This window comes from Geotrypetes seraphini, chromosome 14, assembly GCF_902459505.1.
Source record: "Geotrypetes seraphini chromosome 14, aGeoSer1.1, whole genome shotgun sequence".
Lineage (NCBI taxonomy): Eukaryota > Metazoa > Chordata > Amphibia > Gymnophiona > Dermophiidae > Geotrypetes > Geotrypetes seraphini.
The window spans coordinates 64691687-64715824 of record NC_047097.1 but is presented as its reverse complement, the minus strand read 5'-3'; the positions used below and the strand labels follow the sequence as shown (position 1 = coordinate 64715824).

The 24138-nt window shown below is 44.6% G+C and overlaps 1 protein-coding gene and 1 non-coding gene across 4 annotated transcripts in view; both read right to left on the bottom strand.

Annotated features, from left to right (window-relative positions):
- NTRK3 (neurotrophic receptor tyrosine kinase 3) overlaps positions 1 to 24138 on the bottom strand; it is a 1004345-nt gene that overhangs the window by 817489 nt on the left and 162718 nt on the right. The gene's annotated exons all lie outside the window — the stretch shown is intronic.
- On the bottom strand, positions 5176 to 5369 carry LOC117348717. Its single transcript, XR_004537038.1, has one exon. It is a non-coding gene; the product is annotated as a U2 spliceosomal RNA (small nuclear RNA).

Sequence of the window (24138 nt, the reverse complement as noted above, 5' to 3'; positions counted from 1 at the left end):
AATGTCAATATCCTGTCATTCCAGTCATCTATTCTGTGCCTAAAATTCATAATATACTCATCAATCCTTCTGGGCGTCCCATAGTGGTGGGGATAGGTTCAATTTTAGACCTTTGTCTGAATTTATTGATCTTCAAATCAAGCATTTGGTACCTCAAACACCATCATAAGTGATGGATACCACCAATATGATCCAAATATTGGATGACTGTTATGAGGTCCCTTTAGAGTGTTTGCTGGTCACAATAGACATCACATCTTTATATACAAATATCCCTCAGCAATCATCTGATATCTTTGGAGTTGTCTACGCCTCATATTGAGTTTCTAGTTTCATTAGCTAAGATTGCATTGGAGAACTAGTTTCAATTTGATAACACATTTTATATACAGATACGTGGTACAGCGATGGGTGCCAAGATGGCTCCGTTCATTGCATGTTTGTGCGTGTCGAAATTTGAAGAACAATTTGTTTATCCATCTCCTTTTGCGGACAAATTGTATCTTTTAAAATGGTATATTGATGACGTGTTTACTGTATGGAGGGGAACACGTATAGAGTTGGATTAATTCTTTCAATGGTTGAACCAATGTGATCCTTGCTTGCAATTCTCCCTGGAAGCATAATCTGACAAAATTAATATTTTGGACTTATCGGTCAGCATTGATGCAGGAAAGTTTGTTACCACTCTTTATAGAAAGCCTACAGACAGAAATAAGCTTCTTCGGCATGACAGGCACTGTTTGAGGCAAGATGGTGGAAACAGAGCATAATAACTGATCAACCTTTTTGGAACCACACCCGATTTCAGGCTGCAAAGTAGAAGGAAAGACCCCACCCCCCCAAACTTCAGCTCCTGAAGACACATTAATTAATTAGTTAGATTGTGAGCCTTCGGGACAGTAAGGGAATTTTTAAGTACCTTCTTACTTCTCATTTATAATCTTAATGTATATTTTCTTCAAACCGCTTAGAACCTAACGGATGTAGCGGTATATAAGAAATAAATTACATTACATTACATTACATTAATTGCGAAACATAGAACTATGTTGGGCAGAAACGCTGAATTGATGGGTTTTGCTTTTGAAGAGGAACACGGATAAAACAATGAATTTGGAAAAGTATCTATAAAATAAAATTGAGACCGGAAAACTGTGGTTGAAGAACAAGGCAAACTTTTGCATAGACATCTACAGGAGGATTTGAACAATGAATGAATGAACGTTGAGGTGATTGAAAGGAACGGGAGGGTTTCATTTATAATAGTGGGGCTGAATGAGAATGTGTATGTTATTATGACATAATGTATTATCAATAATAATAAAATGCTAGGGGCACATGCGCTCTTGAAAATTTGTGAGCGCTGGCGCCCTGAGGTGTGCTTCTGTGGCAACATTCTAAACCTCAGGGTGCATGCGGGGCTGAAGGCGCGCGACTGTGGAGCTCTCTCAGCGGTCGTCTTCGGCGCATTTGGCTGTTTGCAGTCTGCCGCTGATTCGGAGGGGGGGCACAGGCGCACCTGCCAGGATCTTCTCACCCTCCTCACCCACCCGCCGCGGCTCCTCTCTCGAACCGCACCAGGCGGGGATCGAGAGAGGAGCTGCGGCGCGGGCAGCCGGCCCGCAGACAGGAGGCTGCCGAAGCCAGAAACGAAGCTTCCCGGGGGGGGGGGGGGGAGAACGGACGGACGGCGAAGAAGGAGTGGAAGCAGGCTGCAGAGGCTGTCGGTGCCTGCAGGCCTCGGCGGCTTTAGACAGATGTCAGTGGAGGTAAGGGTTGCTGCTGGACATGGGAAGAGGTGCTGATAGACGGGGGAAAGGAAGGGAGGCCTACTGCTGGACAGGGGGAACAGAAAAGAGGTACTGCTGGACAGGGGAAGAGGTGCTGATGGACGGGAGGGCAAAAAAAGGAAGGGAGGCCTACTGCTGGACAGGGGGGAGCAAGAAAGAGGTGCTGCTGGACAGGGGGGGAGTTAAAACAAAGGGAGAAGGGCTGCTGCTGGATAAGGGGACCAGTGAAGGGGTGTTGGTGGACACAGGGGAAGAAAAAGGAAGGGAGAATGGACAGGGGGAGCAGGCAAGGGGTGGTGGTGGACAGCCGAGGAAAAAGAAAGACAGAAAGAAAGAAATACAGAAACAGGCTAAGAAGAGAGAGAGAGAAAGAAAAAAATACATACACACATACATATTCTAGCACCCATTAATATAACGGGCTTAAAGACTAGTATAAGTATATAACAAAATAATAAATGTTTGAAATTTAAATTAATAGCGTTTTAATAATAGTGAATGTTGAGTGGATATATGCTGTATATATAACGCTATTATATATGGTATATTTAGCTCCGTGCTAGGTGACTGTTTTTTCTTTTTAAGGCGCACAGACACAATTGATTTTTAAATAAAATTTCAGGTCCATCTCAAGAAACATTTTTCACAAAGGTTAAAAAGGATGATGCAGCTTAGTTTTCCATTATGCTCTCTCTAACCTTTTTTTTTTTGTGGAATCCTGCAGGTTTGATTGCTGTTATTCTGAAGCCTTTATGAGAACGGCTTCCAGAAGCGTATCACATTTGTTTTGGTTTTGGTTTTTTTATCTCAAAGGCAAAAATAATTTCAGTTTTTGTAAAGCAAACCTCTAGGAAGTAATCAGTACATCTGGATACTGCTGATTATCCCTTGAAACTTTGTTCCCTTGTTAATTTATAATAGACGCTGAAGGGTAAAATTTTTTTTTGTGGTTGATCTCGCTGCTCTTTCTGTTGACCTTGAATTCAGTACGCTTTCGCACTCGCCTTTCTGTGCCGCAATGCCGATTAGCAACTCTCGTTTCAGTTCATTCAATCTTTAGCTGTTAGCACGCGCTCATGCGGTGGCATGTGCTAACACAATTACACACAATAACAGGCTAAGGCCCAGATTATAAAAATGGCGCCTAGCAGCGCCTTCTCGGTAGGTGCCACTCAGTGCATTTGTCAATAAACCGCTAGGTCTGTTTATAGAATCACGCATATTTCGGTGTCGCCGGGTATCCTACATGTAGCTTTTCACTCGGCTTAGTTTGGCGGTGCCTATGTCGGATGCCTAATGATACCTAACTCAACCACGCCTATTCTCCGCCCATAACCACACCTACTTTTTAGGCGTGGGAGAGCGCCTCTACGTAGGCGTCCTAAGAGTTCGGTGCTGAACTCAAATTATTATTTTTTTTTTTGATTGGCTGCAAACCAGCATGGTCAATTACCACGCCAATTAAGCCAATTAACAAAATAGGCATGGATCCCGAACTTCGGCATTGCTAGGCAGTCGCAATTAGGGCACCTAGGTGGCTAATATAGGCATCCTTTATAGAATATGGCCCTTAGCGCCCTTTGACGAATTCTCCCCAAAGCAATTTTAGAAAAGCAGAGTTACAAAACACACTTGATTGAGGGAGCAATTCCAGAGACCAACTGAAACTATATCCTCCTGTACGAGGACAAGAGTCAAGTCATAAACTCAAATTACCACTATCACTTTGTATCATTTCTATAGTGCTACTACATGTAATAATAATAATAACTTTATTTTTGTATACCGCCATACCCCGAAGAGTTCTAGGCGGTTCACATTAGTTAGACAGAGATTACAAGTGGTTACATATCAAATTGATCATAGAGTTGCAAACAGCAAGGAGAGAGTAGGAACAAGTGGTTACATTTCAATTATATCATGGAGTTACGAACAGCAAGGAGAGAGTAGGGGGGAGAGGAGGGCGACGGGGGGGGGGGGAGTAGGTCGGAAGGGGGGGAGGAGGAGGATTGAAAAGGGGCATTAAGGGTCTTGGTCTCGGAATAGGTGAGTTTTGAGTAGTTTTCTAAAGTCAAGGTAGTTGTAGGCCTTGAGGACCATTTGGGCTAGCCAGGGGTTTAGTTTGGCAGCTTGGAAGGCATAGGTTTTGTCCAGGTATTTTTTTGAATGGCATAGTTTTAGGGTGGGGAAGGACTGTACACAAAACAGAGCTTACAGTCTATCCAAGACTAACAGGACAGGTGCTGACTCTGCTCCCGGAGCCCCCCCCCACGGTCGCAAGCTTTGTGTTCAGCACTAACCATGATATTCAGTCTATTCCTATCAGTGTCTTAGCATTTAGCATGTACTAATGCAATTAGCGCATGCCAAATCGCTTTTTACCCATTAATCTCCCCTTACCCCCCCCCTTCAGTGCCACTGAATATTAGCAGTAGCCTCGACTAAACGATTTAAGCAGTCGGCAGCCAGTTAAATCATTTTGAATATCGGGCAGTATAAAATTAACATTACACAGAACATACTTGCGTAACTTTCCATCTAGGAAACCTAAGGACCAAGGATTGGGCAAGCAGAATATTTGTGTGGGGGGGGGGGGGAAGGGGAGATATACATAGGAAAATGGAAATTAAAATTGCTTTAGGAAGGCCTGTGACTCACTGGTTGAGCTGCTGCCTCTACATCCAGAGGTTGTGAGTAGAGAATGACACGGTGACAAAATTCATCACCGTTCCCGTCCCTGTGGATAACCGCGGGAAATAATCCCATGTCATTTTCTAGTGTCTATTTCAACCTCAGTCCTTCTACACCAGCATTCTTCAAAGCAAAGCTTGCGGGTCAGTGGTTGTGGCCATTCATACTCTGATTCTTATGTGAGCCAAGGATAATGAAGCCATTGTGACATCACTGATGTGATTGGCTCTTAGGCACTGGTGGAATGAGGCATTATGACATCACAATATCTGCTCTGGAATGTTGCTGCTCAATCTCAGCATTCTTCAAAGCAAAGCTTGTGGGTCAGTGGTTGTGGCCATTCATACTCTGATTCTTCCCTCTCTCCTTAAAGAATAACATGAAGATGGTTTCCCGCGGTTATCTGCGGGGACGGGGACGGGAACGGTGATGAATTTTGTCACCGTGTCATTCTCTAGTTGTGAGCTCAAATCCAAGTGCTGTTCCTCGTGACCCTGGATAAGTCACTTAATCCTCCAGTGTCCACCGATTTGAATGTCAGCTTTGAAATGCCAAAGCATCCAAAAAGGCAGTATGCAAGTCCCCCATTCTCTTTCCTTTCTGCTCATTGTAGGGCATCTAATTCCAATGCAGGATTGCCATGGAAATAGTAGTTACAGAAAATATCAGGGCGAAAATGTTATTCAGAAATGATAGGTTTCAAGGGCTGCTTTAGATCTCCTGCTCCAGGCTGGAAATATCTTCTTGCACATTTTTAACCAAACAAAAAGACAAGTTGGTAAAAGATAAGCATTCTCCAACTTTTACAAGGAAATTGGCACAATGAGATTAAACCGATAAGAACAGATAATACACATGATGTTAGCCAAAAAGCCGAGAATGTTTCAGACACCAAAGAAGTTGACCACACCTCCTGTCTAAGGCCCGTGACTTTTGTCCTTACGCATTTGAATACACTTCCCCCTACCCCCTTCGCGGTTTCCCTACTCGCAATTTCACATAATCGCAATTTTTTTTTGGGGGGGAGGAGGGGAAAAAAAAACCCCATATTTTTGTCTTCCCCCCGGCATCCTGGCCTTACCTGGTCTAGCTGGTTTTCGGGGCAGGAGCGATCTTCCTACGCTCCTGCCCCGTGCAGATAGCCATTAGGAAATGGTTGTGGGGAGTTCCCGTAAAGGGGTAAATGGGTAGAGCTATTTAAAAAGCAAATTAAAAATCCTTTTAAAACAAAAAATGTAGGTGCCTACCAGTGTCTAGAAAAGCGGTGCCTCTATCATGTCTACAGAGGCGCCTTAGAACGCCTAAGGTCAAAGTGAGCATAGTTAATCTGGAAATGACCTTAGACGTTCTAAGGCGCCTCCGTAGACGCAAGTCTCATCAAAGGTAGGCGCCAAAAATGTAGGCCTTTAAAACCCTGGCCTACCTTTGACGAAAGCCGCAATTCTGTAAACGGCGCAATTGCACGACTGACACGGGATCAGCAGCCATTTTTTTTAGGCAGCCACTGATAATGGCGTCATGTACTGAATCCGACCCCAAGTGCATCTGTGGTAATAGCACGCTGGTCCTATGCGCTACTGGCAACTTTAACATGTTGCCAGATTGCCAAGTTCTATGTGTGGCACCTAAAAAAATTGATACTGACCAGAACAGCGCTTAGTGAATTCTATAAAAGGCGCTCACCATAATCACGCTTGATGCCTATACGTGTGACTAAAATGTAGGTGCACCATTTAAGCCAATGAAAACCAGGCCTAAATACCTGTGCCTAATTTATGTGCAGATTGGGTGTATTCTATAACGGTGTGCCTAACTTTTAGGAATGCCCATGACCCTCCCATGGCCACACCCCTTTTTGTGATTTGCACACTATCATTTAGGCGTGCTATTTTATAAAAGGCGCTTAGAAAGTTGTGGGTTGTGAAAGTTGTGGGTTCAAATCCTGTGCTGCTCCTTGTGACCCCGGACTGGAGTCGATGCAAAGAATGGCCACCCGGATGGTCTCGGGACTCAAGGATCTACCATACGAAAAACGGCTTGACAAATTACAGCTATACTCGCTCGAGGAGCGCAGAGAGAGGGGGGACATGATCGAGACGTTCAAGTATCTTACGGGCCGCATCGAGGCGGAGGAAGATATCTTCTTTTTCAAGGGTCCCACGACAACAAGAGGGCATCCGTTGAAAATCAGGGGCGGGAAACTACGAGGTGACACCAGGAAATTCTTTTTCACTGAAAGAGTGGTTGATCGCTGGAATAGTCTTCCACTACAGGTGATTGAGGCCAGCAGCGTGCCTGATTTTAAGGCCAAATGGGATCGGCACATGGGATCTATTCACAGGGCAAAGGTAGGGGAGGGACATTAAGGTGGGCAGACTGGATGGGCCGTAGGCCCTTATCTGCCGTCTATTTCTATGTTTCTATGTTTCATTGCCCCAGGTACATTAGATAGATTGTGAGCCTCCCAGGACAGATAGGGAAAATGCTTGAATACCTGAATGTAACTTCTAATGAGGGCAAATTAGCATCAATTATAAGGTGGGAAATAATTAAGTGTGAAATCATTAAGTTGCGCGCATAACTTGGGTCGAGCAAAGCAGGATCCAGGCCTGAGTGTGGAAAATGGCAGAATATCCCCTATTGGCTACCGCGTGCGTTTTGGACTTGCTGCATATTAAAATCCTGCGTTACAGAGTATGAAACTCAAAACTTAAAGCACGTTTTAGCAAAAGAATCCCTTATGATAATGGATCTGATTTAGCAAAGGATAATTCTGTGCCTCAGAGAAAGCTCTGTAGTAAATTAAGAACCTCACACTACAATACATCATAAAATGCATTTGTTAGTCTCACAGAGGACTATGTTCTGAACACGTTATAATATACATTGCAGCAAAGTAGTCGTCACAAAATATGACAATTTTAGTGGTCCAAACAAGCAAAAACAGAGAAGTTGCTTAGACCCAATGCAAGCAGTGTCTCACTTCCGGTTCACCACACGATTGTTTCCCACGTACTCACTTTTATAGGACCCCCAGGGACCCCTGAAGAAGACTTTTTGTCGAAACGCGGACCGTGTTGGGTCCTGTATCCCTAGCGGACTAGGTCCTTTAAGGTCTTATGTGGATGATTTATTTTTATGTGGATGAATTTATTTTTATTGGGATGAAATTATTTTATGTGGATGATTTGGAACTTTGACACTTTCAAATAAAGTCCATTTAGGAACATCGTCACTCCACAGAGTTTTTTTTGGTTTTCTCTGGATTTTCTTTTTTGTGGATATTTCGGGGTCCATTCCTTTTGTTTTTTGGTGTAAAATTCAAGGCAAATATATCGCAAGCAGTGTCTCACTTCCGGTTCACCACACAATTGTTTCCCACGTATTCACCTTTATAGGACCCCCAGGGACCCCTGAAGAAGACTTTTTGTCGAAACGCGGACCGTGTTGGGTCCTGTATCCCTAGCGGACTAGGTCCTTTAAGGCTCTTATGTGCATGATTTACTTTTATGTGGATGATTTCAGTATACCTTTGGAACTTTGACACTTTCAAATAAAGTCCATTTAGAAACCCCTTTCCATTACAAATGCAAGCAGTGTCTCACTTCCGGCTCACCACACAATTGTTTCCCACGTACTCACCTTTATAGGACCCCCAGGGACCCCTGAAGAAGACTTTTTATTGAAACGCGGACCGTGTTGGGTCCTGTATCCCTAGCGGACTGTGGATGGAATTATTTTATGTGGATGATTTTGGTGTACCTTTGGAACTTTGACACTTTCAAATAAAGTCCATTTAGGAACATCGTCACTCCACAGAGTTTTCTTTGGTTTTCTCTTAGACCAACAAAGCACATCATCTACTATGAAAGAGTACGTTATCAATAGGGTTACCAGATTTTACTCATGTAAAATCCAGACCCATGGCCACACCCCCAGGTCCACCCAGGTCCATCCAAGTCACGCCCTGTTCTGCCCCAGCCCTGTCCCCTGCCCCCTCAACCTGTTCTCTTGCTCGAGAACCGCATCAGGAGGGCATCTGCACATGCGCAGGTGATGTCACACGCTCGCGCGCCTGTGTGTGATGTCACCGCATTGCAGACACCCTCCCGACGCGGCTCCCGAGCGGGAAGATTTTAAAAACCCGGATAAAGTGCCGGGTTTGGGGACGCCTGGTAACCCTATGTATCAATACATCTCAAAATATTTAACCTCATCCTTCATCAAAACCAAAGCAAAACTATTCATCATGAGATGTCCAGCACAGATTTGAGTTTAATATGAAAGGCCAGGTCTACAAGAAGAATTAGATACAGCGATGGGTGATGCGCAGAACGAGAATTTTTTAATTTTCCCTTGGATGAAATCACCGAGTATGTTTTCAAAAGAGGGTTGCAAACAGAAAGCAATTATTTTTCTCCAGTTAATGGAGCGGAGGAAGCAAATTATAAATACAGTTGACTTATCTTGGAGGAGGAGGTGACGTTATCGCAGACAGAACACTCATATCTGTAAGAAGGAAAGTACAGCCCAGACTGCTATTTTTACTCACTTGTAAAAGAAAAATTGGTATGTTGGCAGAGCATTGGGTATGATTGAATTCACCATATGAAATAAAACAAAAAATAAAATCCCAACACATAGAAGTGCTTTGATTTTTTTTTTAAAAAAGCAAAATGTTTGAAAGCTAAAAGAGGCTAGGTTGCATAGTAACAGCTCCGGAGCACCTGTGGAACCTGCCTGCATTTTGTCCATGACAGATGGCGGTGCCTTTGCTCTGGGACGTGACCCGCTGGTTCAGGCACACTTGTAATAAGATATCCCACTGCCTTATCTGCTGAGATACCATAAAACAGAGTATGGAAGGCAGAGATGGCATATCAATTCAGCGAGTGTTCAAAGCGTACTTTAAAACCCAGCTAAATTGGTTTTAACTGGTCGTGACTTTTGGTTGAGGAGAACGGGGAAGTAAGCAGCCGGTGGACGAGTTCCTTCTTTATATGGGATATGTTTTGCTATACTACTGTGGCCCAGGTTCACTAAGGCCACGGATCGGATCCAATCCGTGGCCGGGAGGGGGGGAGACTGAATCACAAATCGCCCTCTTGCAAATGAGGGCGATCAGAATCACAACCCCAACCGACCGCCCGGATCGCTCTACAGCGATCCCGACGCATGCGCAGACCATCTGTAGATGGTCTACGCATGCATTGGCCCTCCATGCCCGGCAGAGCAGGAAACTTTACTTTTGATTTTCTTTGCCCACTTTAAACCCATGGGTTAAAACCACGGACTTGCACTATGGGGAAGGGCAAGAGAGTCAGGGCAGAGAACAGAGCGCAGAGAAGCAGGGCGGCAGAAGGCAGGGCAGCTGGAAAGGACCTGAGCAACCAGTCCTCAGCAGTCGCTTATTTTTGGATCAGTCAGCCCAATCGGTGTCCCTCATTTTTTTTTTTTTTTGTGAATCGCTACCTACCTATGTTTGAATGCCGTTCCCCCTCATTTGCATGCGCGGATCGGAGGATGATCAGGACAGAGGTTGGTGAATTGGGTCGCAAAGGGGTCGCTAAGTGGTCGGAATTTGATCGGTGGGCTTAGTGAATCTAGCCCAAAAAGACCAAACTGGACTCACGTGTCGGGATCGGAGGAATTTTAGAGTTGAAAGGAAGAAACCAAAGACCTATGGAATTTTGAAGGCATTGTTGCAACAAGAGACCTCTATAAAGATCCGAAAATATGCCTTTTTTGAAAGATGACATAGTACAGCAGGGTAGTAAGGGGGTGGGAGGTCCGCCCCAGGTGCCATGTTGGTGGGGGCGCCGGCACCCCTCTGCCTCTCCGCCCTCACCTCCTCCCACTCCTCTCCTCCCCTTCCAACCTCTGGCTGTTTCCTGCTATGAGCAAAAATGTTAATGTGCTCCTCGCAACCACATCTTCTCCCCCCACTGATGTCACTTCCAGGTGCTGGGCATAGGAAGTTACATCAGCAGGACAGGCGATGGGGCTGTGAGGAGCATGTTAAAGTTCTGGTTGCTCACGGCGGTGAACAATCACAGGTATGGGGGAAGGAAAGGGAAGGGGGTGCGTGTATGTGTGGGGGGATCGGGGGAGGGCAGAGATCAGCCACGTGCAGCGTGCAAGAGCCACTGCCCACATCCCTGCAAAGAACAAGTGCGGCTGAAAGCAGGAGAGCAGCCCACCTGGAAGGAGGACTGTTGAGGTAACTGGGATCCCCAGCTGACATGGAAGGCTTCCCTCTGACATCAGAGGGAAGCCTTCAGCAGAAGGGGGCATGGGAGGGCAGGAAAGAAGCCTGTTTACAAATGGGATCCCCTGTGGTGGCGGCGGCGGCGAATGACAGTGGTTCCACATTGGGGAGGAAGGGGGCAGGAGACCTGCATAGTGCTACATACCCCCCTACATGCGGTTAATGAGGTTAAGGAATGAGGGGGTGCTTCCAACTGCAGGGGCAAAGTTTTTCACCGTTCTCATGGGCGATGAAAAATTTTGTTCCTATGTCTGTGGCGACTTAGGCTTTGGCGTCTCCATAGCCGCAGGCAAACCATGGCCTACTGTGGCTCGCCATGGTGTTTGTTCACCATGTCATTCTATACTTTAACTATTAATATGTCACTTTACCTGTTCAACCTTTACAGTGAAGCCATCTTCAGATAAGCAAATTTGGAAGAAGTGCACATTGGTTTCAAAGTTGGTGGATGAAATATAAACCACCTGTGCTATGCAGATGATACAACACTTATCACCAGCGGCAAAGAAGATATGCTGTATCTATTGAGAAACATCAAAGCCAAAAGTCATAACATGGGATTAGAACTGAACATAAACAAGACGACGATCGTGAACATGGAAAATGATGAAGATTTTGAGCTTGAAGGTGATAGAATAGAAGTTGTAAAGGATTTCAATCTCCTGGGCTTTCTCGTAAACAAAGAAGCAACTAGCAGGGAAGAAATACTCCACTGGGTCACTCATCAATGAAGGCTCTCGACAAAGTATTCAAAGACAAGGCGGTAACACTCCAAACAAAGATCAGACTTCTCCATGCACTCATTTTCTCAATGGTCAATTACAGATGTGAAAGCTGGACACCACGGAAACAAGACAGAAAGAAGATTGATTCATTTGATCTTTGGTGCTGGAGAAGGATTTTATGAATGCTGTGGACCACCAGAAGAGCTAACAAATCAATTCTGGAGGAGACCAAACTGGCTGTGACACTCGAAGCCCAAATGTGTTCCCGCTAAGCTGCGCTGGCGTGCGCTGGCGCACAAAATATTACATCGCAGCGCACAAGTTTCTCGTCACAGCGCACACACGAAGCGGCGGCGGTCTGCCCTGATCGCCTAAGATGCAGCAGCGGCGGCTCCTTTCATGATCCCCGTAATCAGTGGCGTATTAAGTGGGGGGCGGTCCGCCCCTTGTTCTCATTGGTGTAACGCCGGCCCTGCCCCCCCTTCGGATCGCTATTATTTTAAATGTTATAGCGGTGGCGCTGTATCCATCAGTGGAGACGTCTAACCTCGGCCTGACCCGGAACTCTTACTGCAACAGTCACTTCCTGTTCCTGCCTAGACGGGCGGCTGCTGCAGTAAGAGTTCCGGGGCAGGCCGAGGTTAGACGTCTCCACTGATGGATACAGCGCCGCCGCTATAACATTTAAAATAATAGCGATCCGGGGGGGGGAGTCCGGAGCTGCAGGGGAGAGTGTTGCGGTACCCAGCTGGAGGGAGAAGGAAGATGAGGGAGGAAATGAAAGGAGATGCCAGGGCTTGGAGGGAAGGAGGAAGGTATGCCAGACTAAGGGAAAAGGAAGGGGGAGATGTGAGAGCATGGAGGGGGAGGGGGAGGGAAGGAAAGGAGAGAAAATGCCATATAGGGGAAGAGAGACGGCAGACAGTGGATGGAAGGAAGAGAGTTACAAGAAGATGAGGAAAGCAGAAACCACAGAAGACAAAGGTAGAAAAAAAATTTCTATTTATTTATTGCTTTAGGAGACATGTGTCACTGTTTCTGTGAAGCATTGTATGCAGAGTCCAGCTTCTTGCTGGTTCAATTTAACCTTTGTCTATGTATTTTTATTTTATCCCCCCTTTTACAAAACTGTGAAGCGTTTTTTAGCACCAGCCGTGGTGGTAGCAGCTCTGATGCTCAGAATTCTATGAGCATCAGAGCTGTTACCTCCGTAGCTAAAATCCACACTACAGTTTTGTAAAAGAGGGAGGGGTTAGTTTGTGATTACATATTCCATAATAGGCGAAGGTGTGTTCTGTGTGTTCGAAAGACATAGTTTTCTGTTAGGATTGACGGTGTAGGATTGATCTGTGCTGGTCTGGCTTGTTTAGTTTTATAATGGGTGTATTGATGTACTGTTCACTGCAATATGTAAGATGCTGCCTTTTCTTAGATACTCATGTGTGACGGGTGGCTTGTTACTAAAAATCATGTTTTTCGGACAGATGGGGGGGTGCCAAAAAATGATGGGCCCCGGGTGTTACATATGCTAGGTACACCACTGCATTATGTAAAGATACCAGAAAGCTGGCGAAGCAAAAACTTTAAGTAAATTGTTATTCTTCTAAGTTTTGAGTATTTAACCCTCCCACAATCTCATGGGCACTCGTTTCAAGTTTATTGAGATTTTGATTTAAATGCAATATCAAATATTTTCAATGTGTATAACAAAAATAAATTTTGGGAAATAAATAAAACCATTTGAACAATAAACATACAAACATATCCATAGATGATTAAAAATACATAAGGAGTACAAGGATAAACTACATTTGTTTAAAAATGCATCCTCCGTGCCTGCTCATAAATTTGTGGAATATGTAACTTGTCGCTCATGCATATTTTTTTTTGCACACACCTCATCAATCCTTAGAGGGAACATTGGTTATGACTTGTCTTATTTTGGTCACACTGTCAGAAAAGAAAGATCACTGAAGGCCATTATGTTTGGAAAGATCGAAGGAAACAGGCAAAGAGGGTGACCTGCTGGCTGGACATGTTGAAAACAACCATGGGGATGATGCTGGAGGACCTTACTGGACTAGCAGAAAACTGATCTCTTTTTTTAGATCTGTAATTCATGTCGCTAGGAGTCAAACACGAGTCGATAACACGTAGCTATAAATAATTGAGCCTAACAACTAGTTCTTGATGTTAATTGGCACGCAATAGCATTTGTGTTTTCATTTGCAGTCCCCCGAAGTAACCCGTTCAATTCTGTAACTCTTCTGGAAATGTCCAGATAACCTCTTTTGTAATCCGCCTTGAACTGAAGGTAACAGCGGAATAAAAGTCACACTGTTCTGTAAGGCATGGTGCCAACTCTACTTGTCCAAAAAAAGATAGGGAAAACAACCCCACGTGGGAAATGCAATATCAAAAGAAAGAGTGGGGAAGGGACACAATCAACCAACTATGAGAATCAACAATTTATTGAAAAATAGATCACACATATAGCATATACACATATATTTGAAAACCTCCCTTTTTATTAAAGCTTTTTGAATGAATACTAAACAGTGACTTAAAGAATTTATTCTGTTTGAAAGTGTTATAAGGATTGTTTAGTGTTATAATTTTGTTTGATTTTTATGTTATCAATTTGCGTGGATTTATGTAACTCACTTAGGTTTATGGGAAATATAAGCTTAATAAATAAGTAAATAAGTTAGTATTTTAGTCATAAATGTTTTTCAACCTTTTTACACCTATGGACCAGCAGAAATAAAATAATTATTCTGTGGACCAGCATTGGTCCGTGGACCGGCAGTTGAAGAACACTGGGCTAAGTCATGGGCCAGACCCCGCCCATCTCTACCCAATCTCCACCCCAGACCCCGCCCCCATAATTGCACCTTGAACGTCCCGTGCCTCATCTGGAAGTCTTCCCTTTGACAAGAGAAGGCTTCCGGTTCAGGCGCAGGATGCCCGTAGGAGCCACTGTCCGTGGCTTTGTGCACCGAATCAGTGAGGAAGAGGGAGCTGGCTCGAAGATAACGCCGCATCGACCGCACCATGGACCGGCGGTTGAAGAACACTTGTTTTGGGCCTGATGCACGTGCTAGCCCTGTGGACCGGTAGGAAATTTCTGTGGACCGGCACTGGTCCATGGACCGGTGGTTGAAGAACACTGTTCTAGACTCACCCTTCATAGGTGTAACCCCTGGCTCGTTATCTGATCAAATGTAGGGGCTCTTTGGGGAAACTCAAAGGCCATCATGCTCCTGATCGCTTTCTTTTCAGGAGGGGAAGATTGTTTTTGATTTGAACGTGCTTAAAAGGCCTTGTGAGACTCACCAAAAAAAAAAAGTCATACAGAATCAGTCTGGGTGGGGTACTTGACGCAAGCTAAATACCTGCCTGGTTAATCCATACTGAAAATGAAGTCAATACAGTCCACAAGGCAGTAATTGGAAAACTGCACACTCGATGTTTCTTCACCTGCTCACCTCCTCCCTAGCAAAAGCACTCTTCAGAGAGGGACCTCCTGGGCTTTCCTTTTATTGGCCCTGTATAACTTGATGTATAACTTGCTCTTCAGCAAAGAATTGAAATTTTTCTCCTGCCCAGACTGCTGATGAGCTCCTGCTGGTTTTCTTTCAGACAGAAACGGTAGAATTTCTCCCCGTCTGGCAATCTTTTGACTCTGATCGGGAACTCTATTTCTTAACACACTTGAGGTCACTTCTGCAAAAGTACAAGGAGTGTGGGACTAACTCATCATTTCAACTTTGCTCCTTATTTCTCTAGATCCTCCTATGCTATTCTTATGAACTGCATCGCACTCCTTTTCCTGGGCACCCAAAAGCTCTACAGCAGCCTCCTGGAATAAAAATAAGAATAGTGTTGTCCCCCTGCTTCTGATTTTCAGGGCAAGCAAATCCAGTACTGGATTTTTCCCATTATCTGCATACAGTGGCGTAGTGAGGGTAGGAGAAGCCCTAGACCAGTGGTTCCCATACCCTGTCCTGGGGGACCCCCAGCCAGTCGGGTTTTCAAGATATCCCTAATGAATATGCATGAGAGAGATTTGCATATAATGGAAGCGACAGGTATGCAAATCTCTCTCATGCATATTCATTAGGGATATCTTGAAAACCCGACTGGCTGGGGGTCCCCCAGGACAGGGTTTGGGAACCACTGCCCTAGACGATGGCGCCCCCTTGTGCCTTCTCTCTGCCCCCCCTGCTCCTTTCCCCCTCCATTAACTTTAATTTTAACTTTATTCTTATATACCGCCACTAGTCTTTAAGCCCGTTACATTAACGGGTGCTAGAATAGATGTGTGTGTCTTTATTTCTTTCTTTCTTTTTCTTTCTCTCCTCTTGGCTGCTTTCTGTCTCTCTCTTTCCTCAGCTGTCAACCATCACCCCTTGCCTGTTTCACCTGTCCAGCAGTAGGTCTTCTCCCTTCCTTTTACCTCCCCCTGTCCATCAGCACTCCTTACCTGCTCCCCCTTTCTCCTTAGTGTTTTGTTATTTTTTCAATCTGTCTCTTTAGCCCCCTGTCCTTCTGTGAGTGTCTGTGTGTCTCTGTCCTTGTGCACTGTTCTTTGTTAGTTTGTTTTTTAAATCTCCTGATCCCCTCTGTTTGTTTGTTTGTCCTTGTGCACTGTTTGTTTGTTTTTTTTAGCTCCTGATCCCCTCTGTTTCCATGGCAACCCTGTTCGCGGATGTGAGGGCCGTTTTGTGGTGCCGGGTGTGGCGGCGCCGTGTAGGTCGGAAGCGGAAGACGGGCCTCAGCGTTTTGTAGGGCCGGGTCTGGAGTCGCCGTGTAGGGCGGAAGCGGGAGGCGGGGCCTCAGCACCGGCCGGGCGGCGTCTGGCGTCGGCGTGTAGGACGGAAGCGGGAGGCGGGGCCTCAACAGCGGTCGGGCGGCTTGCGCCGCCGGCCCCCAGGAGCTCGAGGCCGGCGGCGGACATGGCTGGCGTGGCATGGTGGAGTTCGGTGACGTAAAACCCGCGCATGCGCAATCGTGTTTCCGCGACGGATCAGGGAACACGATTTTTTTAGTGCGCATGCGCGTCCTACCATTTTATTATATTAGATACCCAGCGAGTTCTAGGCGGTTTACATCAATTAGCAAATGACCTGCGTTGACAAGCAGATTTACAACAAAATTACAAGCAGATTTACAGCAAATTACAAGCAGATTTACGATAAATTACAACAATTTACAGCAGTCAGCAATGAGGGGAAGATTTACAACAATTTAACAGAGATTGCAGCTTTGATCGAACTAGACAAGGGAAGTAGAGAGTGGGAAAGAGGGAGGGTCTGGTGAAGGAGGAAGGGGGCAGGGAAGGAGCAAGTGTTATGTGGGGTGAAGGGAATATTAAGGGTCGTGTTTGCTGAATAGGTAAGTTTTTAGTAGTTTTCTGAAGGCAAGGTAAGTGGGGGCCTCGAGTATCATCTGGGCCAGCCATGGGTTCGACTTGGCTGCTTGGAAGGCGAAAGTTCTATCGAGGAATCTTTTGAGAGGACAGTGTTTTGGCGAAGGGAAGGCGAACAGTTGAATTCTGCGTGATGTCCTGTTGTTGCAATAAAGGTTAAAGTGGGTATTTATGTAACTTGGAGAAGAACCGTTAACCGATTTGTAGCAGAAGCATGCGAATTTAAAAAAGAACTCTAGATTCAAATGGTAGCCAGTGTAGTTGGTGGTAGAAAGGGGTGACATGTTCCCATTTCTTTAGGCCAAAGATGAGGCGCACTGCGGTATTTTGGATTATTTTTAGTCTCCTGGTAGTTTTCATTGTGGCGTTAAGGAAGATGATATTGCAGTAGTCGAGAATGCTGAGGATGGAGGATTGTACAAGTAGGCGGAATGCAGTGTCATTGAAGTATTTTTTTATGGTGCGAAGTTTCCAAAGTACCGAGAAGCTTTTCCTAACGATGAGGTCGGTATGGTTTTCTAGGGATAGGTTTTTGTCCAGCGTGACTCCCAGAATTTTTATGGTCGGATCGAGGGGGAAGGTCATTCCTTTTAGTTGAATTGTGGTTTCCTTGATTTTATCTTTGGGGGGAGGCTAGGAAAAATTTTGATTTGTCGGGGTTTAATTTCAGTCTGAATGAAAGCATCCAGAGTTCTAAGCATGCCACACTCATGCCCGCTTCTCCCCCCTCCCCCTCATTACCTCAAAATCTTCACCAGCACGACCAGCTTCTCTGGCCTGCTGCTTGCGCTGGCGCTGACTTACTCTCTGATGTCACTTCCTGGCCCCCACACCCAGAAGTGATTTCAGAGGGGAGCCAGGCTGGTGTGAGAAGCAGGCCTAAGAAGTTGCTCATGCCGGCGAAGATTTAAAGAGCTATCGGGGAAGGAAGGGGGGGGGTGAGTGTGGCATGGGAGGGTGGAGAGGTGCCAGCACCCCTCTACCAAGACACTCCGGCCCCCCCTTACTGCATGGACTCGTAGTCCTACTTTCTTTAGGGAAATCATTTTGGACATTAAGGCCCAGATTCTCTAAAGGGCGCATAAAGTTAGGCACCTAACTTACCCTCCCCCCCTCTTTTACAAAACCACAATAGCGGTTTTTAGCGCTGGCCGGCACGCTTAATGCTCTGTGCTGCTCCCAATGCTCAAAGGGACTCTATGAGTGTCAGGAGCAGCGCAGAGTATTCAGCAGGCTGGCCTGTGCTAAAAACCACTATCACGGGTTTGTAAAGGGGGGGTTAATTGGCAAAACCCCCTTAATAGCTTCAATTAAAAAAAATAATTGGTTGATAGGTGCCTACCTGATTCTATAAAAAGCTGGACGCCTATCGCATGGCGCTTAGCAGTGCCTAACGCCTAAGTGGGTGTTTTTATGGGCAGAGTGTAACTTAGGTGGTACTAAGCACAATTCTTCAAAAACTTAGGTGCTTGAAATGTAGGCCTTTAAAACCCTGGTCTAGATTCAGGCGCCTGAGTTTTTAAGTCGGCACTCCTACGTGCGATTCTGCAAACAGCGCCTAAGCATGCTTGACGTGCAGCTGGCTCCTTTTCTGGGCATCGTTTACTGAATCCGGACCTAAGTTCGTAGCCCTAGACTAGAGCCCAGAGGAATAATATGGAAGAAAAAAAAAAAACCATCCCCCCTCCCCCCCTTTTAAAAAAACTCATAGCGCGTTTTTTTAGCGCCGGCCACGGTGGTAACAGATCTGATGCTCATAGGAATTCCTATGAATGCCAGAGCTGTTACTGCCACAGCTAGCGTTAAAAATTGCACTACGGTTTTCTAAAAGGAGGGATAGTGACATACCCCCTCTTTTACCAAGATGCGCTAATCAATTTAGTCTACTCCTTCTATGCCTTGTTTTTCTTTAAATTGTGAAAGTAATTTATGTTTTACTGTGAATGGAAAGGCTGTGTATAGGAGGGAGGAGGAGCCTAGTGGTTAAAGCTACAGCCTCAGCACTCTGAGGTTGTGGGTTCAAATCCTGTGCTGCTCCTTGTGACCCCGGACAATCCTCCATTGCCCCAGGTACATTAGATAGATTGTGAGCCTCCCAGGACAGATAGGGAAAATGCTTGAATACCTGAATGTAAATCCCGTAGACAACCTCCATTGATAGGCAATATATGCGCTAAATTCATAATAGCACAGGCCAACAAAAAAACTTTTTTGGGTGCCTTGGGATTTTTGACCTGTTTCTTGGGTTATTTGGGACACTGATTCAGAAAATTGCATTAGATAGACCTCATGAGCTCTACTTTCTTAGATAGGGTTGAATTTATTATTATTATTTTTTTTCCAACAATTTAAAAGATCTCTCCTGCAGAATTGGGATGTCATAACAAACTTTCTTTCTTGAACAGAAAATGGATGTATTTAAATTGCCCACATTTTTGGTGAGTATAATGACCTTTCTTTCACAACTATTCATCTACTTCCTTTCCTATAATGCATGCTGGCATAAAAAAAGTAAACAATTTGTAAAGGCTTTGAATAAAGACGGTTCATGCACTGAGTACATAAGTACATAAGTACATAAGTAGTCGCCTCCGCCGGGGCAGACCAGAGGTCCATCCAGCCCAGCGGTCCGCTCACGCGGCGGCCCATCAGGCATATTGCCTGATCAGCGGTCCCTGACTAATTTTATGCCTACCTCTACACTTATCTCTAAACCTTCCACTGCTCTTATCTGTACCCCTCAATCCCTTTGTCTTCCAGGAACCTATCCAGGTCATCCTTGAAACCCTGTACTGTGCTATTTCTTATCACGGCCTCCGGAAGAGTGTTCCATGTGTCCACCACCCTCTGTGTGAAAAAGAACTTCCTTGCGTTTGTTTTAAACCTGTCCCCCTTCAATTTCATCGAGTGACCCCTTGTTCTTGTGGTTTCTTTCAAATTGAAAAATCTGTCTTTGTCAACCTTTTCGATGCCCCTCAGGATCTTGAAGGTCTCTATCATATCTCCTCTGAGTCTCCGCAGGTAACACATATGTTACCTGGACTTACCATGGGAAAACTGAAGGCAGGAATTTCCGATGGTCCACAGATCAGACAATTTATAAATGACCCACATTTCATAGCATCGATGAATGAAACTGAATCATGTGCCTGGTCTTCATTTGTTCTTGTGGTGAAAAACTTTCTTGGCAACATGAAGGCAGACAATTACACACAATTAGTAGAGGATATTCTCTTTCATTTCAACAGGCTTGGTTGTAACATGAGTAACATAGTAACATAGTAGATGACGGCAGATAAAGACCCGAATGGTCCATCCAGTCTGCCCAACCTGATTCAATTGAAATTTTAAATTTTTTTTCTTTTTAACTATTTCTGGGCAAGAATCCAAAGCTCTACCCGGTACTGTGCTTGGGTTCCAACTGCCGAAATCTCTGTTAAGACTTACTCCAGCCCATCTACACCCTCCATTGAAGCCCTCCCCAGCCCATCCTCCACCAAACGGCCATACACAGACACAGACCGTACAAGTCTGCCCAGTAACTGGCCTAGTTCAATATTTAATATTATTTTCTGATTCTAAATCTTCTGTGTTCATCCCACGCTTCTTTGAACTCAGTCACAGTTTTACTCTCCACCACCTCTCTTGGGAGCGCATTCCAGGCATCCACCACCTTCTCCGTAAAGTAGAATTTCCTAACATTGCCTTTGAATCTACCACCCCTCAACCTCAAATTATGTCCTCTGGTTTTACCATTTTCCTTTCTCTGAAAAAGATTTTGTTCTACGTTAATACCCTTCAAGGATTATCTTCTACGTTAATACCCTTCAAGTATTATCTTCTACGTTAATACCCTTCAAGTATTATCTGCACCGTCCCTTAGATCACTTTCCAGAGAACCCTGGTGACTTAAGCGAAGAGCAAGGTGAAAGATTTCATCAAGACATAAAAACAATGGAAGCCAGATACCAAGGAAGATGGGATGCACCCATGATGGCAGACTATGGTTGGAATCTTAGGCGGGATCGTACAAAAGGAGCTTCTTGTGTGTCGAATGGACTGGAAAGTTTGTATCATAAACTTCAATAAACTTGTATCATAAACTTTTATTTTATTTAAATGAGATGTCTAAATGTAAAAACATAACATCATCAAAAGTCCATGTAATTGCTCATATGGACAGTAACTTGTACCAGACCCAAAGTGGACTTTTAATGATTATGGGCTCCTTTTACAAAGGTGGGCTAGCGTTTTTAGTGCGCGCGCTACCCGAAAAACTACCTCCTACTCAAGAGGAAGCGGTAGCGGCTAGCGCGCATGGCAATTTAGCGCGCGATTCCGTGCGTTATGGCCCTAACGCACCTTTGTAAAAGGAGCCCAATGTGTTTTTACATTTAGGCATTTCATTTGAATAAAATATATTTTCCGACAGCTCCTGTTACATCCAGAGACTTTTGCTGTGTTCTGTTTTGTTATGAGTTTACCATGGTAACATTTCTTACAATATAAAATGATATACGTCTAACTTCTTCAAGTCTTAATTTATTACTAACCTTGCTTTTGTCTCTTGTCATTTATAGTGTATCTGCATCAGTGCATTTAAAAACAAATTGCTAATTGGTAGACCCAAGTGAAAGCAATTTAGACGAAGGTGCTCTCAGGTAGAGAATGACACAGAGAGAAATTTTTCCCTGTCCCTGCGGGAACTCATTTTCCCATCCCATCCCGGAGAGCTCTTTTCCAGTCCCTGTCCCATTCCTGCAAGCTTTGGCCTCGACTGCACACGCCTCAAACACTTCAAAATCATAAGTGTTAGAGGCTTTTGCAGTTAAGGCAGAGTTTACAGGAATGGGGCAGGGACAGCAGCAAAATTCATGGTGACTGGGAAATTGAGTTCCTGCGGGGTCGGGGAGAAATGTGTCCCCTGTGTCATTCTCTACTCTCAGGACCAGTGCAAGGGCATTTCAGACATGGGGAATAATAATAATAACAGTTACCGCAATACCGTGAAGTTCTATGCGGTTTACAAAAGATTAAGCAAAGGTACAAATTGACTGACTTCAAGAGGGGAAGAAGAAAGAGAAGTAATTAGACAGGAAATTCATTGTTGAGGAGAAAAGTGATCAAAAGGACAGTAGGTCGCTATTGAGAGGAAAGAGATAAGTGGATCAGTTGCCAAGATGTTTTAGGAACAGGTTTCCTAAATTCCTCATAAGTAGAGGGCGAAAGCAATTGTTCTAGGTCTTTACCCCATGATGCTGCTTGGTGTGAGAGAAGGAATTCATGGTGTTTTTTCAGTTTGCAACCTCTCACTGGGGGGGGAAACGAAGTTGGAATGTGAACTTCTCTTGTGTCTGTTGGTTGAGAAGGAGAAAAGGTCTGTAATGTATTTGGGGGCAAGTCCGTGTAATGCTTTAAAGCAGAAACAGGCAAATTTGAACTTTACGCGTGCCTCCATCGGCAGCCAATGTAGCTGCCGGTAGTAGGGTGTCACGTGGTCAAATTTCTTTAGTCCAAAGATTAGTCTAACTGCCGCATTTTGCAACAGTTGTAGGGGTCGCATATTTTTTGGGGAAATTGCCAAATAGGCGATGTTACAGTAGTCAAGCAGGCTTAGTACGATGAATTGGACTAGGATTCTAAAAACCGATGTAACAAAATAAGCTTTAAGGGATCTGAGTTTCCAGAGAGTAAAAAATCCCTTTCTGATTAAGGAGTCTACTTGGTCTTTCATGGTTAGGCATTGATCCAGAGTTACACCTAGTATCTTTATGGAGGGCTGGATAGGGTAACTACCTCCCACAGAACCCTTAACAGGATACTACTAAACCTTCCCTCGACAAAGAATCTCCAATACAAGCAAATCTTTCACTCCATGCTTACCTTCCTAGGAGTGAAAACCTGGAATGACCTCACTGAAACGACCAGAACAGAACCCAACTACACCACATTCCGGGGAAAAACTGAAAACCAACCTCTTTGACACTTGAATTTTTCAGATCTCCCCTGGCCCAAATTTTCCCCCTTTTTTCTCCTCCCCTTTCTTTCCTCTTCCCTCTCCATTCCTCTCTCTTCTATTTCTAAGTTGCCTTGAGCCTGCCTAGATATGTGTGACGCAGAAATAGAAGATTAGATTAGAATAAACTCAAAACATATGATATGCAAACTTGCCATTTTAGGGCAGACTGTAAACATCTGCCTGGCACTGGCTTTAATTCCCAACAACTGAAATTGTTATCAAAGCCCCCTTGAGCCCAACCAGATTCGTCTAGCTATAATCAGGACACCAACCATAGAAGTCTGCCCTGCATTAGCCTTTTGTCCCAATTGATCCCATTTTCTTTCTAAATACCATAGTAATCTGTCATAATCTTGATTGCAGCTGAGATTTATAACCCCCTCCCCTGCCCCGGGCATATGCCATTCTAGGTGACAGCCTATTTTGCTTGATGATTAAGCCTGCCCCACCCCCGGGCATATGCCATCCTAGGTGACAGCCTAGTTTGCTTGATAATTAAGCCCGCCCTATGTGCTCATCTCATATCTGCTGTTCTGTTCTTTTTCATTAGGCATTAAAAGTTGAACATCACATCGTATAGTCTTTTCATATCCTTTTAAATAATTGGATAACAGCTCCATTCAACACCCCGTTGCAGATAACGTGAACGTCCTGCTATGCCATCTGTGGCATTTTAAATGGAATATCTACCCATCAGGCACTCTTAAGCACATTTCTTTCATAAATTAAATCTTTGACATGCCATATTCAGCGTGATCAATATGTTTGTTTATTAACAGCAGCTGCTTTGTTTTAGCAAGCTGGTGGGCTCTAGCAAAGATGGCAGGATCGTAACCACAAAGCCGAACCAAGGACAGGGAGAAAAAAGGCCTCCTGTCAGCAAATGGGAGCTAGAATGGATAAGGTTTCACAGTAATGGCCCTTTAATTGAAATGGCTTGTTGGGAAGGATTACTCATCCTAGGGAAAATCTGTTCTGATTGCTCCTGGCCTAGGCAATTCAGCAAGAAGTCCATTAACTCTCTGGATATGTGTATGTTGGTTGAGCAAATAAAGGCAACTAACAGAAAAACAAGAAAACTTTTTGGGTAATCAGTCATGAAGGATTCTGGGGAACGAGAACAAGCCAGTGCAAGCAGAAGAGAAACCCAAGGGACCAGCAATGAACAAAGTTCTTCAATTTTTATAATTCCTGTTTCAACATTATTTATT